The 20,677-nt window shown below is 29.4% G+C and overlaps 1 protein-coding gene across 2 annotated transcripts in view; it reads left to right on the forward strand.

Moving 5' to 3' along the window:
• LOC107443229 (uncharacterized) overlaps positions 1–20,677 on the forward strand; it is a 117,384-nt gene that overhangs the window by 76,195 nt on the left and 20,512 nt on the right. For both annotated transcript variants that reach the window (XM_043048580.3, XM_043048581.3), the window contains exon 3: positions 16,410–16,459. The gene's annotated coding sequence lies outside the window, so the exon portion shown is untranslated. The remainder of the gene's footprint in view (positions 1–16,409; positions 16,460–20,677) is intronic.

Consider the following 20,677-nt stretch of genomic DNA (forward strand, 5'->3'; position numbering starts at 1 on the left):
GTTACTATTGGCTAACATATGTCTCGGATAAGGATGCATTCATAATGGATTTTTTTTTTCTTCGATAGGGTATTAGTTTGAATCGAAAACTGAGTACAGAATGTAATTATTCTTCTCAAGGAAGTGCAAAAAAAAGTGAATTTGTTGTTTTTCTCATTTTTATGAAGGATTTCTTCACGGATTCCATTTAATAGACTTTAAAACAATAGATAAATTAAGAACGCATTTCAACAGAACATGTTTTAAGATACGAAAATTTAAAATTTTTGATTCGATAATTTTTTGAACTCATTTCGATTTTATCAAAAGAAATGATTTAATTTTATTGTATTTATTTTCTAGTAATTCATAAGAGGAATAGCGTTTCAAAAATATTAATAAATCAATTGATGCACTAATTTTAAATTAAATATGTTTGAAGTTAATTAGTTTTATGCTTTATATTTAATTCTCAAATTTTTATTTTATGTAAATAAACAGAGACAGTTAATTCATTTCATCGTAAAGTTCATATGCTTGATATAGTACAATATATTTGTTTGCACATAGATATTTATGAGGGATACTAAGTTAATTGGATATTTAATTCGATGATTGCTTTTCATAACGGATACTCAGTTGATTATTTATAGAAAGTGGCTAACAATATCATCTTTTCTTCAAACTTTGAATATTCCTGATAAAATATCAATGAACTGTAAAACAATGGTGTCATATCTCTCCGAATTTTGTGTTGAATAACCCGGAACATTGAGTCAAGAAACACTTTATTTCAAGTTTGCATCAAAGCTTCTATACACTTTAAAGGTTGAATATAAACACTAATGTTTACACGCAGCTCACACTCATTCTACTCATTTTTACCTCCAGGAAACACCAATTTTGACGTACTTTGGATTTCGTTAGTAGATTGTTTACAATCGAGAGCGAGGTGACATTAGTTTGTGTTAAGCCTAATTCGAATTTATCTTAATATTCTTTCGGTGCTATGTGTATTTTTCATTTACTAACTTATTTTATTTTCTAAATTAGTGTTTGTATGCGTCTTAAACTAATTGTTTTTACTAACTAACAGTAAAAATAACTATCTGTTATGATCTAACTGTTATGATCTTATGTCAGATCTTTTTGTTATCATTAATTTTAGTATATCTGAACTTAATAAATGGTGTCAACTACATTACACCAGAAGTAGTGTAAATAAACATTCCTGGTGTTACAATGCACTACTTTTGGTGTAAAGTAATTGTCAACCTTTTTGATGTTAAAATAGGAAGAAAAAATGTTTTTTTTTTTTTTTTTTTTTTCAGAATGTAGCCTTTTGGAGATAATCAAAGTTACTAATAATAACTATCTATTTTTATTTTTAAATAAGCAAAACGCCATTTTTGAAAGTTAAGAATGAAAAAAAAAACGCGAAAAAAGAAACTGCGCCTATTTATTATTTATTGAGAAAAATATACAAACCATGTATAATTATTTACAATTTTGATTAACAAAAACTCCTATTTTATAAGTTTATACGTGAATGGGAAAAAACTGTAAATGATACCTTGCCCAGTAAAACTAAACTATAGTTTCAAAATGGACATCATGAAAAACTGTACTAATACCTCAGGAGTGGTCAAAACCTTCTTTTTTTCCCTCCCATTATTTTACTTCCTCCCCAAGCCAGAAACTAATCCAGTTTCCTTTTGATTTCTATTCTTTTTCCTGCCTTTCTTTTCCTTTTTTCTAAAGTCTTCCTTCTTGTCCCCAAGCATGTCATTCTGCAAGTAAATGGTTGAAAGTTGCGGAACGCTTCTCTTTTTCTCTTTTATTTCGTTCTATGTTCCTTTTTTTCTTCTCTCCTTCCCCTTTATTTAATGCTGTGAGATGTTTTGAGAAGAGAGAAAAGAAACATCCCGAGGGTTTTCTGGCATTTGGCTGAATTCTGAGAACATCTACTGCAAAATGAAGAGTAAACGTCCTTCTCAGAATGTCTTCTTCTGGACGTCTCGTAAAGTCCCGGTCAGCTTGGCGTAATAACCAGCCCAAATTGTGGCTTTTCTCAAACTTATTTCTTTATTTTTAAGTCGGTTCAAATTCTTACCTCTTTTTCTTCATCAAAACCTGATGTTGGGAAAGATCCTGTTTTTGAAATATCTTCTGTACCAAACTAAATAGTACCTGGCGGGAAATAATTGCTACTTGTTTGTTAGTTCCACAAAAGAACAATAAAATTTTCTTTAATTTCTCTTAAGACTGTAAAAAAATGTCTTATTCGTAAGTTTTTTAGAGACAAATGATCAAGAAAAGCTTTATCTATAGCAATACTGGCATGGTTTCAGTTAGAAACTTTGTAAAGAGTAATTAGTGAATTGAGCATATATGATGTTGTTATAACCATAGATATAAATGTAGGTTCCTATATTAGTCCCTGGTTATAACCTGCAGCTATCCTGATATAATACTCATCATCATCATCATAGTTGGCCAGGCAGCCCAATGTGGGCCAATGCCTTCCTCAGAAAATTTCTCCATAACGACTTCCGATTTATCTTTGATCTCCAATTCTTTTCATTAATTGCAAGAAAATCAGACTCCATCGAGTCAGCCCATTTCAATAGCAGCCTTCCCCACTTTCTTGTTTCAGTGAGTCTTAAAAGCAGTCTAATATGATACTAAATTGATAACATTTTATCCTACTTCTTAAAATTGTTTTCTTCATAAGTTATTTACAAATAAATTGTCAAGATAAACTTTATCTATTGCTTGTAGTATTGGCACGATTTCACTTAGCTTGTAAAGCGTATTTAGCGTTTACGATAACGTAAAAATTCGCTGCTGTCTTAATTTGATACTAAATTGAGACATTTTATTCTAATTCTTAAAATTGTTTTATTCATAAGTTATTTACAAACAAATTATCAAGAAAAGCTTTTATCTATTGCTTGCACTGTTGGCACAATTTCACTAAAAAAAATCTCAAAAGTGTTTTTGGAAAATCTCAAAAGTGTCTTTGGAAATTTCTGAAAAGTATTTCTTATACTGCTTCCAGCTTGCACGGACCAAAAAAAAATGTAAAACAGGACTAAGCACAGATGAAAAATATCCCAAACTGACAGACGGATTAGCAGTTACTTAGAGTATCTTTACCGTCAGGCTTACCATGAGAAATTTTCGTGGTTTTTCCTCTACACCTAACGAAAATGTAGATTAGTTTCATTCAAAAAGAAGTTTCTCTTTATGTTTGATCCAGGTCCTCTGGGTTGGCTTCAAAATTAAAAGACTACAAAATTTATACAGCTGTAAATCTGATTTGAAAAATTTGCTATACGCTATTGATAAAATAAAGCATTGAACCATAATATTGATACCTTGATAAGATATTAAATTGAAGAGTGTTTTCGTTTAAGTTGAACCAAATTATCGTTGTTGGTTAGTATGGTTTAGCTTGTTTCCTCATTAAGGTTGTAGTTAATTCAAACTATATTATTGTTTAAAACGATCCAAAATCTCTAAGTGCAAAGCTGCACTACCGCCATGTCTTCTACATTTTTTTTTTATTAAAGTAACTCCCCCAGAAAAACGGCAATATTGGAATGTTCCCCCATTTAAAGAAAGGGTTATGTTGCAGAAAAACTTCGCCAGTGGAGAGTATAATATGAGAAGGACAGACAAAAAAAAAGAACAAATAAGAAAAGAAAAAACGGAAATGTACCAGTCCTTCTCTTCGGGACAAGGAAGGTCGGACACATTTCATTTTCAGTTTTCTTGTCTCTTTTCTTTTCCCGATCCTTGTAAGAAAAAGAGAAAGTCAGCAAGGAAGAAAAGAACTTTCTTCTGTTAAGCCTAAAAGGGGGGACCTCGATATGACGACACCCCTAGGGAGATTGTTATTGCAATAGCCCTTGCTCGGATATAATGGCACGAAACACCCACAGATAAGGACATGCTCGACTGCTGGGTTGCCTTGATACCAACCTAGGAATGGAAGTGAAACACGAAAAATAACAAAAAACTTTATTAGCAGAGTTTCCTTGCTTAGGGGTTGGGAGGTGCTTTTATATCGAGTGGTATAAAAATAGTTTTTTTTGGTAGTTGATGTTGGTATAAAACCTATGTTTACCGACCAATTAAAGTGGTTTTTTTTTAATGTTTTGAATAAAACAGTTTTTTTTTCAAACTATAGAATTGTTTTTATTTCGTAATACATTTAATCTTTACGAAACATCTGTTTTTATTTGTATGCTTGAAGGATAAGCCTTTGTTTGTTATTTTTGAACAACAACTTGGATTTTTAATTGGTTCCAGATATGCTTGAATAAAATTGTTTTTTTAAATTTCTTAAATTCTAATAGCATGTAAATAATTATAGCACAGAGTAAAAAAATAAAACTATTTTTTTCTCATAAGGCATTTGAAAGATTTCATAATGTGTTAGTTAAAATCGCATAACTTATCGATTTAATACGTAAAAATGTAGAAAATACGATAAATACCTTTGTAAACAATCGAAAATGCGATATACGAATCCTATATACCATCAGAATACCAGAGTCTTGCTAGCTATCCAAGACAATAACAATTTCTACTGAAGACCGTGTAATTGTGTCTACCACTACAATTATTTATTTCCAATTCACTATTATATAAGACACATTAACTTGAATTTTATAACTGGGTACCTTTTGATAGATGACGGTCGACATTGTTGGTAGCATAGCCTCCCTCATAGTGACCTGCGGACGTGATCTGAACACGCCCACTTTGATTTCAGCACGTATACTTCGCTGAATAGTACTTATTATACAGTTGACTTGGTGACTATTACACTATCCTCATCACGTTATTGCTACTCAATCTCGATCACACACAACATCGACCTGTATACACTCGACTGCTAATGGCAACACAAAAATGCGACCACAGCCATGAACTTAATACACATCTCAAGATCAGCACTCAAAGTCCGGTGATCTTAATACAGCTCTATACGCTAACAGGTAGAAACTGTTAAGATGTATTGATAAGGTAGTACTGATAATATAAATGATAGTCTATATAAGTCTGCATTGCACAGACAGGGACAATTTTTATCAGTTTAGCAAGTAGAAACTGCTCATGCAGCCTGTAGAAATCTTGAAAATCAAGCGAGCTATAGTATTGATGTGGGGTATTGATACTGTAGATAAGGCTGCATTGCATGAGCAGTTTTTACTGGTTAAACCAATAAAAACCAGTATTGATCAGGCAGTATCGATAATATTATTGATACTGTAGATAAGTCTGCATTGCAGGATCAGGGACGGGTTTTATTGGTTAAACCAGTAGAAACTGCTCATTCAGAATGTTGAAATTTGGCTAACCAATAGAAATTCTTAGTGTAGTATTGGTAAAGGCCTTATTGATATTGTGTTGATAACTATTACACCTGATAAGGCTGCATGAGCATGAGTCGGCATATACAGTTTGCTATAGTAAACCAGTAGAAACTGCTCGTGCACAGCTCGTGTAACAGAAAATAAGTAATTATTGTTTTTCTGCAGTTTTTTATCACTTTCAAACATGATTATTGCATCTATTTTATTTAATTATTTAATATTTATTTAAATCTAGTTAGTGAACAGATATCTCGGATTAAATGGACAGGAGTTAGAAATTTTATGCCTGATATTTAACAATACCGATATTTAACGATGTATCACACAGATTTATAAATATTGAGACAATAGAAAATATTTACTATTTTTAAAACCGTACTTGCTCAAACGCTACGTAATTAACTCGTTTACTTAATTTTCACAGGACATCATAAAGTTTTTTAGTCCATATTTAATGACATCAAAGGATTGAATAAAAAAAAAACTGCTACCTGGTTTTATCTTGAGAATACTTTTTAAATTATCATTGAAGCGATGTTAGAAAATATCGATATTTAAAGATATATCTTACAGCTTTGTAAATACTGAAATAATCGAAAGTATTTACAATTTTGAAAAAATGAGAGACGTTTTTGAAAGCTTACTTGCTGAAACGTTACGTAATTTACTCTTTTACACAGAACAACATAAAGTTTTTTTAGTCCATATTTAATGGCTAGAGTCAAAAGATTTAAATAAAGAAGAAAAAAAACCTTCTACCAGGAATCTTCATTAGCGAAATGTTCTTTCCTTTAGGGTTGGGAGAGGCTGTCAAAGCGAAGTGGGGAAAAAAAAAAAGGTTTCTTGGATTGTATTATGAGTTTGTAGTTCTGGGGAGAAGAAAAAAAACTCACCTGTGGTAAAAAAGAACTTCAATTAGTAACGTATATGTTATGCTTTTTCAAATAGAGTGCTAATTAGAATATTTTTTTTTTCATTTCTCGAATTGTGAAATTATTTACTATGTCTTATTGGTATATAACGATTATCTAATTTAGCGTGATAATACTGACCGATTACTTTGTACCCGCTAGCTGATATAAATCTTTCTTAGAATACGTATCCATTTCAAATAATGATTGCTAAATGATTTGAGGAATCATTTCACTTGTTTTGAGGTTTGTTTTTCACCTACATTTTTAACATCCAATTAGGCTAAAGATTGCTAGTTTTGGATGAGAATAAGCCTTACATCACTAAAGTGAGTTCTTTTATCCACAAACCAAAACTCAAACGCCCTAAAACCACGTGACAGGAGGGTTCTTCTTTCGACTTTACCCCTTTTTATGTCAGCAATTTTTAAAATATTGAAACCATTTATTTATATTTTAGCAGGTTTTTTGGGAAACAAAAATGGCGTTTATTTTTTTCAATTTTTTAACACCTTTCCCCGAATTTTCATTCCCTTTTACCCATTCCATTCAAGTTTTAATGAATAAAGGAAATAACATTTTTAATTATTTTTTTCCAATCAATCCATTCTTCAAATTTTATTTATTATTATTTAAATTTTTTGTCGTATTTTTATTCCATTTTATTTATTTTAATTCTTTTTCTTTTCATTCCATTTTTTAAATTAGTTTTTAAAATTCTCCTTCTACCTCATTTTCATTCTTTATTTCTTCCATTACATTTAATCTATCCTTCCATTCTATTTTTTTTAAAAATATCTCTTTAAAAATCTGTATTCGATTCCTTTTTTATTCTTTTTTTTCGACACCATTCAATCCATACCACTTCATTTTTTTATTCCCTTTTTTTCCATTACATTCAAGTTTTTAATGAATAAAAGAAATTACATTTACAAATTACATTTTTTTATCACTTTTTCTTTTCCATTCAATCCATTCTTTAATTCCATAGTTGATATTTTTTATTTATTACTTTTTTTAGAATTTTTATTCCATTTAATTTTTTATTCCCTTTCTTTCTATTCCTTTTATTTTTAAAACATTAGTTTTCAGACTTTTTATTTCACCTCATTTTTATTCTTTTTCTCCTATTCCTCTTTTCAATTTTTTTTAAAATATCCTTTTTAAAAATTTGCATTCTATTCCTTTCTTTTCGATTCCATTCAATCTATATCATTTCATTTTTAATTCCCCATTTTCCCATTCCATTCAAACTTTTTATAAATAAAAAAATGGCCTTTACAATAGTGACGACTTTTCAATTTATTTCCACAAACATAAAAAAATTATCTCGAGTTTAATAATTGAACAATAATAATAATGAAGATTAACCCTTTTCTCAACATCTTATCAAAAGTTTTGCAACAAAAAGAGACGCGTTATAATTTTTAAGTACTTAAGCTATTTATCCATTTTGTTCAGACAATTACTTTCAGTTTGATAATATATATATTTTTAAAAATATAAGTTTTTTTTAGAGTATGACTCATACTGTGGAAATATTTTATTTTATGTTGCATGGCGAAAGATGCTTCAACGAACTTTCGTAAACAATTATTTTTAATTTCATATTTTTTATAATTTTGCATGAATCAGATTAAAAAACATTTCGTTAATTAAGGCAACCACGTGACTGTATTGCTCATTTCATAACCGCATGAGATAAGGATTATACTTATTTTAATTTTATCTATGTTATTTTTGTAAATCGGAATTTATGAATTATTCCAAAAGATACTGAAGACATAATAATAATTTATTCATGAAGTGGTCAATTTTGCATCATTAGTGCCGGATAAACCAAGTTCATTGACTTCAAATTGTTAAAGTTGATGTGAGGACAAAAAATGAAAATCTCTTGGTTTATATTTAAATGAATTTTTAATGTACTTCATTTAGCATGGAACATTGGATAGAACAATTTTATTTTTCGAATTCCCTTTCTTTATAAAGATGTGTTTAAAATGTGTTTCTAGATAGCAGTCGAAATATACAATAGCAAGAAAAAACAAAACAAAATTAAGTACTTTTTTGAAATTTGTTGGATTTCACGTAGAAGGATTGAACTCTAATATGCAAATTAATCTGTGCTAGTTACGACACAAAAACATACTCTTTCTGAATATGCATACATTTTGTGGCAGATTTGGATTTTTGGCTATCTAAATTTGAAATAGCCGTCATCAGTAATTGTGGTTCTAATAGTTTAGTTATTAGATGGGTTGAAAGTTTAGGTCCCTCAATGTTAAGTTTACTCTTTGCATGTTTTACTGTATATCGATAGGTTTTTAAGCCAATCACAAAATTTCATTTAAAATTACGTAGTTAAAAATGGAATAAAAATTTGTGTGTCTAAAACTTAAAAACAAATGTCGTTATTAAATAAAATCATAAAAATAAAATAAATAATTTTTCAAAATTATTTTGTATGGAATTATTTTTGGATAAAAGAGTCTTACAAGAGTCTTACTAAATTGCCATAATTCTTTCAGATTCATGGTGAAATCCGCATTTAATGAAATTAACATTACTTGCAAGATTTGCTTCGCTAACATTCACACAAATTTAAACTTTTCGATGGTTAATTTCAAGTGTAAAATTTCGAGAGTCTTAGATTGTTTTCAAACTGTTACAAAACTATTATTTTCTTAATTTTTAACTAATAACAAACTCCAAACCCATCTTTCGGAACAGTTATTTATTTATACGAATTTTCTGTGTTTAACTTTGCGAACAAAGTTAAATTTATTAACCTAACTATTTTAAGTGTTTTTTATTTTTTTTATTCAGGCCAATAATGTCGCTGATTTGAAATTGTTACAAAACTATTCTAATCTTATTTTGTATTCAAAAGCGAATATCAAAAAGTATTCTGTTATACCAATCGTTGTCATCTGTTATTTTATAATTATTACTTTTTCATATGAAATCTTTTCATGTTTAACAAACAAAATTAAAAATGTAAAAAACCATACATTCACCAATTTAATCACCATGAATTTATTTCATATATTAGCTGAAATATATATATATAATGATACTTTGTGAATCTCCTATTTCCTTTTAGATGCTGACTGAAAAAAATTAGAAAATGGTCACTTATCGATAACCTGTTTATTTTTAATTTTATCACTATTTTAAAGATGCATTCCATTTACTTGGTATTCAAGTTTCGTCTAACTAGAAAACTATCATAAAAACTTGTCTTGACACTTAAATAAAAAAGAAAGTTAATATTTTTTAAACAATGAACCATAATGGAAGAAAACCCTTTTTAATATTTATATTCGTCTAATATTTTTAGTTCTGGTAGACGTTTACCTACTTGTTTTCTGATCTATAATGGAAACAAATATGTGAAATGTTATTTACTTTCTATAGCAAAACGCGTATATGTATTCTATAGGAAAACGGAATGTTAGTTCTTATTTATTAACATTGATTCCTTAACTATCTTGGTTATATTTAACTAGTTATGTTACTAGTTTATGAAATAAAAAAAATCTATAAGCTAATTATGTTTAATTCCCAGTGTAAAGTTTCGTGAAATTATGTGTGTTTGCATATGATATGGTCAATTAGTAAATATTTTATTTTTTCCGCTCTTATGTTTTAGTCTTGTTTTTATTTATAATTCTAAGATGTAGGTTTATAGATCTCAACTGTTATTATTATTATTATAGTTTGAAGTCATAGCAAAAAGAAGCTGATCACCTGTTCTTTTCATCGAATATTTTATATTTTAATAACTGTCGTTGAACAGCCGACCCAATTTTGGGGTTTCGACTACTAATGTTCAACTCGTAATTTTGAACCCAATCTAGAAGACAAAGGAAATTCTGGATCTAGTATTGGGAGAAATTTGCTTTCTTGGAGTACTTTTTGATGGAATTAACCCGCATTTGCATTACTTGTATAGGAAAACCCCGAAAACTTCCCACGGTTTGCCTGACCGTAAAGGGTCTTTAACCCATGATCCGTCCACCACTGAGAATATTTTACATCACTGTGGCTGGTGCGAGCCGAGTGCGGAATTCGTATCGACCAGCTGTCGCTGGGATTCGAACCCGATTCAGCTGATTGAAAATCGAACGCTCTATCCCCTGAGCCACCACAGCTCTTTTCATCTAATAATAATAATAGTAAAAGAAATTGCGCACTGTTAAAAATGGATTTTTAAAATCACGTAATTTTATTTGTTTTCAGTAAAATATTTTTTCGTTAAAATGTGCCGTTTGAATATTTCATCAAAATGAAATAAAGAAATCGTTATATTTACTAATTACTTTGTATTGTATTTGTTTTTATGGTCAATTAGTAAACATTTTTATAGTTCTACTGCCTTATTTTAGTCTTATTTTTATTGATTATTCTGTGGTTATAGAACCCAACTATGACCAGTTTCGTCATAAAACAATGAAGCAGATCTTAGCCCTCTTCTTGTAATTGCACGCTGTAAAAATTTTGCACACTGTAGAAGCATGAAATATACTCAAACTCAAGACTACTCAATATACTCAGATGACTCAAAAGCATGAAATATACTCCATTTTAGACCTTCAATTTGAAAAAATTACTATCTATCTTCACTATCTTTAAGGATAAGAATCTTTTCAAAAATATAATTTAAGCACTATGCTGTACTTCAATTAACTCAATTGAGTAGGAAGTACAACACAAAATGAAAGAAATATAAATTATTGAATTTTGAGTTATTAGCATGATTCGAATCAATGACAAGTTTCGTAAGTCAAACTTTCGTAATTCGCCATACTTCGCGAATAGATTTCTAATTTGATGAAAATGCTCGAGAACTCAAAGCATAAATGCGCTAAGAAAAGAGTTGCCTCAAATATTTGAAAGTCGTCAATAATCATGTGATTTCATGACGAAATAATTGCCAAAAGAACGAAATACATCTTAGTTACTACTGAATGGTCTAAAAAGAGATATATGATTATGATAGTCTATCTGTAGTTAAACTTTAAAATGAAATTGACAATAATGGCGTTCATAAATTTAATAAGTGTAAACTATGTATGAGAGATTATTTCAGTTAACTATTGGTTAAAAATGAAACATAATTGTATTAAGTATACAGAATTTCATAGAAAAATACAAAATAAAAATTTAGCAACAGTAATTAATAGTTTCCTGTTTTTAAATAATAATTAATAGTGTCCTGATAATACGTGTACTTTAATACGTGTAAACTATGTATGAGGGATTATTTTAGTTAACTATTGGTTAAAAATGAAACATAATTGTATTTAGTATACAGAATTTCATAGAAAAATACAAAATAATAATTTAGCAACAGTAATTAATAGTTTCCTGTTTTTAAATAATAATTAATAGTTTCCTGAGAAAAAAAAACTAAAAAACTGTGTCTTTCAAGAAGTTGTGGTTTAAAATTAGGAATTAAAAACCATTTTTGAAATGGAGAATTTTGTGCAGCTTTTTTAAAAAAAAAAAATATTGTAAAGGATTCTTTTTTCTGATAAAATATTTGAGGACGGTTCATATTTTACGTTAAAAAATATGAATAGTTTGTTTTTGCGGTAAAATATTTTGTGAAGGGTTCGATTTATATTTTTTAATGGGTCCGTCAATAGACCTACATTTTTCCTAAACTGACCCTTGGTTTGGAAATATATTTCGAAAGCACCTTATACATTTAGTAAGCGTTTAAGTAAACAAAAATTTATTAAAATATTAAGAATTTTCTTTTTTTGAAAACAATAATGAAAATGATAAGTATAGCCATTTTCTTTCGCTTGAAAGATACGAATAGTTTTTATTTAATCTTTTTTTTTTCAGTATGACAAAAAAGTGTTCATTTTTTACAACATAAAATTAAAAATATTTTTATACCAGTGCGCCTTTGTTAATAATTGAAAATCTGCCTTAAGAAAATATTTTTTCTTGCTATCTCTTTATATTCTAATTTTCAATTCATTCCGATAGGCTTTCCGAATTATTTTCTTTAACAACTTTATTCCTCACTAACGGAATGCAAAGTAAAAAAAAAAATTAAAAAAAAAAGGATTAAAAAAAAAACTAAATGAGAAATAAAGAAACACGTTGAAATTCGAAACACTTCCCACACAGATGAGAATTTTTTTCATCTTTTTATAATTTTTCCCCCTTTAGTTTTTATATGGAAGTATAGGGGATGGAACGATTTTATCCCCCAATAAAAAATATAAAAAAAACTTCATTTATTCGGGGGCGATTCGAGGAAAAAAATGTACTTATCGATCGCTTATATTTCTCAACAAGGGAAACGTTAAAAAAAAGAAAAGGAAAAAAAAAAAGATAAAAAGAAATACAAGAGAGAAAAAAATATCTCACATACTAATATTCCCTAGTCCTTGTTAGTCGTTGCTATAGCAACATGCGCCCTACTCCACCCTTTCTAATATTTTTTCCCACCCATTTTTTTCCCTTCTATCCCTTCCTCTGTCATCGTTTTTCTCCCTGAACATCCCCTGTGTGGATAGAAGTACCCCCTCCCGACAAAGATGACATAATTATTGCGCTGCCCTTGCAGCCATCTTAACTCACTTTGACTTGTGGTGGATGTCAACCCCGGGGAGGGGAGAAAAAATAAAGAAATGGGGGGACAAACTTAGAGATGAAGTTACCAGGAGAAAATTCTTCTCTTGTATCGTTTGGTGTTCTAGGTGATATGTATTTGAAGAATATATAGATGAGGATAGGCTGATGTAGTGTTTTATCCCCTTTCTTTCACCTGCTATCCCTCCAGCAATATCTTTCATCCCTCTTTATAATTTTTTTTTTTAAAACAGACCCCTTTTTTCAGTGCAAAATGTCACCATAACTTTAAAGAATTTTTTTTCTTCTCCTTTCTCGCAAACGATAAATCGTGCTATCAGCTTGAGATCTTTTGATGTCTTTCTCGTCTTCTTTATCTTCAAAAAGAATCGTCTGCAGGAAAAAAAAAATGAATGTGTTTTTTTTTTCTTTTCCAAATGAATAGTAATTTCATTTTCAATTTTAAAAAAATATTTGATGCATCTAATTTATACATTTTTCCCCTTCAGAATTCAGATATGAGTATTACATGAAAAATATTAAATTTCGAACTAGGGAGCACTACACTTCGTAAGAACGATTTTATGGAAAACAACATAGATTAAAGTGTCTTTAAATTCTGTTTCATTACATTTATAACTTTAAACAACTATGTTTGATGCAGTTTTATTACTTTTTTAATACACAAATGCTATTTTTTTACTTACTTATTTATTGATAACTGTAACTTTAAATAATAACACTCATGCGATTATGGAGTTTTTTTGTAATTTTTTTTAGATTAAAACTTTTAGTCTATTGTAATTGCGTTTTATTGAAGTGTTACATCGATAGTCTGAATTTTTTTTAAAATTTCGGTAACGTGAATTTAAAGTGTATACTCATGATGCATCGTGAATATCATGTTTTTGATAAATAAAGAGTATACAATAATTATTACCCACAATATTAATGATCGAATACGATAACTGTATGCATAACGCTAAATATTGTATACGATGATAATAACGTAATAACTATTGCTAACGTTATCTGGAATATGCTAGTTATGCAGCTAGATTTCTTTTGTGATGATAATTAAAATTGTTTGCGACAATTTTGAAAAAAAAATTTGATTTTCTTATTTAAGTAACATCCTTAGTAAAAAGAAAAAAAAATGTAAAACGGAATAATTTAAAAATTATCGCGATACATTTTAATGATATATCACGATTTTAAATTTCCGATATAGCTTAGCAGTTGTTAAAAGAAGAAATAATATTTTAACTATATAATTTGACTCTGTGTATTCGACTAAAAGCAATTTTTATTTTTATTTAACCGCATTCACTAACAATTTTTAAATTTAACCGCTTATTTTAATAAATTTTTTTAATTTTATAATAGCTTACCTGAGAGTTGAAATTCTAATACACCCAATGATTATAAATAAATTTGAAACTATTGCATTCACATTCGTAAACTAATTTAAAAATTTAAGATATATGATCTGACTCATTCCTCATTGTTTCATCCAATAGGGAACGAGAAAGTCGCTGATGCAAGTTCTGTTTGTTAGCGCTGTCTCTGCAAAAAACACCGCAAACTTGGCATTATTTCGCAATAATCGTAAACCAAATATGGACACGCCACTGAATCCACCTCTCCCACACTGACCTTCCTGATGTGTACCCCTTTCATTTGACTCCCTCCCCTCAATGTCCAAAGGGGCCCGACACTTCCTGCTACGCACGCAGGCCGCAGACGCCTACGCCTTTTGAATTTTTTAACTGCGACCATCCCTCTTTTGACCTCCCCCGCCACTTTGCCTTGTCAGCTGATTAAAAAGTCTGTTTTTGATCATTCAATGATTAATTTTGCTTATTAGTAAAATTTTCTTGATTATTTATGATTAATTCTTTTAATTTTTTTTTTCTGGTTTGAGTTTAATTTATGCAGTTGCCTAATTTTTCGTTTATTCTGAAATAGAAATATATTTTGCTTCAATTGGTATTTTTAAATTCTTAACGCAGAGCTTTCATTAAACATTTTTCATACTTTTTTAATCAATTTGTATTATTTTAGTTTAAATAAAGTGAAAAATATATTTAGTTTAGCATTTTAATAATTTAGAGTTATGAACTATAGCAATTATGAAACATTAGTGTCTTTTTCTGCATTAAAGGGAAAATCTTCCAAATACGGCTCACTTCCAAACAATAATTTTTCAAATTTGCACTTGTTTGTAGTTATTCAGATCTAAGAGAAACAGTTATTCATCATTGAAATTTCTTTAATTTACAAAATCAATTATTAATAAATGTTTGAACATGAATGAGAAAAAAAAAATTTCAAAGCACTTTTTGGATCTTACATTTTAGTTAAAATCTAATTCCGATAATCTAACAGATATATTTTAATAATTATTAAACTGTTTTTCATAATTGAAAATTGCCAAAATATATTTTTTTGCTTGTAATTAGAGCTCCAGAAAAAATTGTATGAGCCCTTTTTGCCAAAGGGTTAAAAGGTTTTGATTTTTAAATATTGTTTGTAGTTTAGTTTAATCAACCCTCAACCCTGTGTTCATTTTTTTTTTTACAACTTTTCAATTTTTTTATAATTTATCTCTTAATTTTATTATTATTATTTTTTCTTACAGAAATGCGTGTATTTCTACCTGCTACTTGATATTTCAATATTTTTTTTCAGTTCGGAAAAATGATAATACTTTTATTAAATGATTTAGTTTATTCCATTTTGGTATCTTCCATGTCGGTAAAGATGTTTTTAATTTTTTGAATTTAATTAGTTTCAAAATTTGTATTGTTAGTTTTAATATCAATAAATATTTAGCCTAATTTTTGAACAAGGCTTTGATGTCGGAGGTGAAGTACATTTTACAAGAGTCAGAGTAGGAGTCTCTGCTAAAAGTTGAGTCACATGGATTATAAAAGAGGTTTTTCATAAAATTATTTACACAAATATTTATGAAAAAGTATGACTCAAACCTATAATATAGCAATTATTTAAATTATTATTCACCACAAACTTAATTAAACATATTGGAATGTGTCTTAGCCTATATTTAACCAAGCTATAGAAAAAGAGTACAAAAATAAAATCGAGATAAATTAGTGAAATCGAGATAAATCAGTGAATAATTCTAATTTTTTCTTGTTATTTGTTGCTTTTCCTGGAAGTTATAAATTACTCGATTTATCAAAAAAATGTTTTAGAGTTACAACTGACCAATAATAGATAAATATTAACTATATCTACAGTATTATTCAACTGGCTCCGCTTCTATCGTTAAACTAATTTAACTCGATTAATAGACTGGTTTTGGTTTAATAATTTTCATACACATTGATTTTTGTACGAACAATTTAATCCATTATGTGTAAATTTATTACTTTTCCATTATTACTTTTAGATTATATATGCATTTTAATTGTGTTTGCTTATAAATGTGTAGTTAATGTGTTGATCTAAATATTAAAGAAAAATAAATGGTTGGTTTGGATCTGAAGCTAACAGTTATATTTTTTTTCAGGGACGAGTTAAATTTTAGCTGATTATCGAGGAGCTTGGTGCAAAAACCAGGTAAGTCCAAATTTGTTAATAATATTTTTAATGCGTTTTCTACTGTTGACAAAACAGACGTTTCGATTCAACTAAAAACTGGACACAACTGAAACAGGAATCATTCCCCGTGAGTTTGTTAATATGAGAAAAACTCTATTTAATCATACTACATTAAACCTATATAGATTTCTATGATTCAACAGATATTTTTCAACTACTGCCCAGCCTAGATAGGCGACCTATGTGTTCTGATAGGCTGTCTAGGTTCATTGAGGGCGAAGTCTACAGCCATCTTAAGATCAGTTGGTCCTCGGTGCATGATCTTTCAATAACTTCGATGATCCAACTTTTCGCAAATTGAAATAGTTGCTAAATCACATGATTTTAAATAGCCAATAAGTGATAACAATAAACGCACGTGCACGTCGCCACACGTGCAATGTCAGTATGAATGCTGTTTTTTTAATGTTTCTCATTTTGCTTAATCCTGCGACTTCTTTCTTTAATATGATAAAAACTATATTTAATCTTACTACGTTGAACCTATGTAGATTTCTATGATTCAACAGATATTTTTCTACTACTGCCCAGCCTCGATAGGCGGCCTATGTGTTCTGATAGTCTGTCTAGGTTCATTGAGAAGTCTACAGGTATCTCAAGATCAGTTGGTCCTCGATCTTTCAATACTTTTGACGATCCAATTTTTAGCAGATCGAAATAGTTGCTAAATGACATGATTTTAAATAGCCAATAAATTATATGAACGCAAGTGCACTTCGCCACACGTGCAATGTCAGTATGAATGTGTTTTTTTTTTAAATGTTTCTCACTTTGCTTAATCCTGTGACTTCTTTCTTTAATATGAGAAAAACTATATTTAATCTTACTACATTGAACCTATATAGATTTCTATAGTACAAGAGATATTTTTCAACTACTGTCCAGCCTAGATAGGCGGCCTATGTGTTCTGATAGTCAGCTTAGGTTCAGTGAGGGAGAAGTCTGCAGGCATCCCAAGATCAGTTGGCATTCGGTGCATGATCTTTCAATACCTTCGACGATGTAATTTTGAGCAAATTGAAATAGTTGCTAGCTCGATTACATGATTTTAAAAAGCCAATAAGTGATATATACGCAAGTGCACGTCGCCACACGTGCAATGTCAGTATGAATGCGGTTTTTGTTTTAATGTTTGGATCAGTTGGTCCTCGGTGCATGATCTTTCAATACCTTTGCTGATTCAATTTTGAGTAAATTGAAATAGTTGCTAGATCACATGATTTTAAATAACCAATAAGTGATAAAAAGGCAAGTGCACTTCGCCACACGTGCAATGTCAGTATGAATGCGGTTTTTATTTAATATTTCTCATTTTGCTTAATCCTGTGGCTTCTTTCTTTCGCGTGCCCACATTAACTTAATCACTGTATCCAAACGTTCGGGACCTTGACACGACTACCCCTTCCAATCCCAAAACGACACCCACTGTTCGCAGCCACTACGCCCAAAGTGTTACCTGAATACCTAATGCAGGGGTCTGAGGGTGGGTGCAGAAAAGACCCGCACCCCGTCTGCCTTGATGAGAAGACATGTTTTGCATTTTGAGAGGGGTGGTTTAATAAATAATAAATGTAGTTTATTTCTTCCCAAATCGGTTTCATTTAGAAAACACGATTATATCTTTAATGTTAGAGAGTTGTAAATATGTGATAAAAACAATTTAATTTCCGTTGAACTTTTGATGTTAAGAACCTAATGTTAATGGTGAGATTCTATGGGTTTTTTATTTAACAAAGGTTATGGTAATTAAATGCATCTTTTTCATTTAACTGTGTGCTACTTTTAAAACAGTCTCTTAATTTTCGTTATATTATCTTCATTAATTGAGTATTCTTGAAATTCGTTTTTAAATTGTAATTTACTCTTTTGTGAAGTTGTAATTATTACATTTCCTTATTTTCATCGGGTAACTCTTTTTGATTTAAATGAGTATTAATTTTACTCTTGAATATTAAATTTAATACAATTAATTTTTTTATAACATATAATGTTTATTATTAAAATTATGACAGTGGTTTTATGTGTTTTGAATAGTTTTCATACAAAAATAGTCCTATTTACTTATATATATCTATCAAGGACGTGCGTAGGATTTTAATTAAGGTTGGGTTTGGGGTTGAGAATGATTGATGTATTGTAAACAATTTTTTAATTAATAAAAATGATAAATATTTTAGCGAAATATGTAATTTGGTTATTAGTAAAGATTTGCAATTGTAAACTTACACATTAATACAAATTTTTAATAAGTATTGAAAATTTGAGAAATAAAAGTTTATGTTTCTGACCCTAAAGTATTCCTAACTCTTTGACCCAGAATTTCAATTAAACATATTTTTCATACCCTTTTCCTTATTTTATATTAATTTGGGTCAAAATAAGTGAAAAATAGTATGTTTAGAATTTTAATAATTTATGGTTATGAAATATAGCATGTAACACTTGTGTCTTCCTCGTTAAATTTAAAATCTTCCTAACGCACTTCATTACCAGACAATAAATTTTCAATTTTACACTTAGGTGCAGCCATTTAGATCTAGATCTTAAAGAAACAGTTATTCATCATTGAAATTTCTTCAATTTACAAAATCAACTATCGATAAATTTTTAAATATGAATAAAAAAAAAAAAATTTCAGACTACTTTTTTTGGAGTTTATATTTTAGTACAATTATAATTCTAATACTCTAATGCATTTTTCAGTAACTATTCGACAGTCTTGTATAATTTTTTATTTTTTTTATAACTTTTATAATTGTTGTTGAACAGCCGACCCAATCTTATGGGTATGACTACTAATGTTCGACTCCGTAGCCTTGTAATTTCGTACCCGATCCAGAAGGCAAGGGAACTCCTGGATCAAGTATTGGGAGAAATTTGCCTTCGTGGAGGACTTATTGATGGAACTAACCCGCATTTGTGTTACATGGAGAGGAAGACCACGAGAACCTTCCACGGTTAGCCTAACGGCAAGGGGACTCTAATCCATGATCCGTCAACCACTGATGATATTTCACGTCAGCACTGTGGTCGGTGCAAGCCGGATGCGGATTTCGTATCGACCAGCCATTACCGGGATCGAACCCCGGTTCACCTCTTTGGATGGCGAACGTTCTATCCCCTGAGCCGTAATTATAAAATACCAAAATATATTTTTGCTGGTAATCATGCCAGAAAAATATATATATATATATATATATAAGAGACATTGGTGTCCCAACTGCTCCAAAGGGTTAAGAGGCCTATTTCTTCCTGATCGAAAACATCGATCAAAAGATTAAAAACGGTAAGGGAAAATTCTAACTATACCTTTAACCATTTCAAAATTCATTTATTATTTTCGTAAATAAATTAATGTTGGATATTTATTCTACTCTGCTTGTTAGTATCTTTCGTAACATGTAATATACAAAGTCATCACCCAATGAGAATTCGAGAAATATAGTGTGCGGTATTTCATATTTTCTATTGATTTCTTCTGATAAAACTATACCAATACAATCCTGAAATCAGCCTTTTTCGAAACGTAGTTTAGTGCTACTATACCTTTGTCTTTTTAAAGAGTTTTTATTTTTTTATGTAATTTACGTTGAGATAATATTTGAGCATCGCCCAATTCAGTTTTCATTTGTTTGAACATTAATAAAAGTAAAAATCAATATAAAAAAATTATGCTGAATTTTTGCCCCGATAAAATTAAAGCAATACAATCCTGAAATCAGCATTTTTCGAAAGGTGGTTTTTTATTATACCTTTGTCTGTTTTTGATTAATGTTTTTGTTTTTATGTAATTTACGTTGTATAAATTTTTTTTAACATCGTCCAAATCGGTTTTCATGAGTTTGAACAATAATAAAAATAAATTTAAAAAAAATCTAAAAGCAGACGAACGTGAATAAAATTATTAACTGCTTGTTTTTCCTGTCTTGTTTGTTTTGGAAAAATCCTTAGAAGTTTCCAAAGACATCAGCTGCAATTTACCCACATAATAAACCAATGCCTTTGTTTTTCACCTTTTCTTTTTTTTTTTCTTTTCTTTTCTTTTTTTTTTTTTTTTTTTTGTATTTTTCAGCCCCACTTTCAAAAGCTTGTTAAGAACAAAGATGCAAAGAAACGAGAGTTGCAAATTAAACCAAAAATCTAGAATGGTGAGGCCTCTTAAAAGTAAAGATGAGG

This window comes from Parasteatoda tepidariorum, chromosome 4, assembly GCF_982258835.1.
Source record: "Parasteatoda tepidariorum strain Cologne lab strain chromosome 4, Ptep-v5.0, whole genome shotgun sequence".
In the NCBI taxonomy this organism is placed as follows: domain Eukaryota; kingdom Metazoa; phylum Arthropoda; class Arachnida; order Araneae; family Theridiidae; genus Parasteatoda; species Parasteatoda tepidariorum.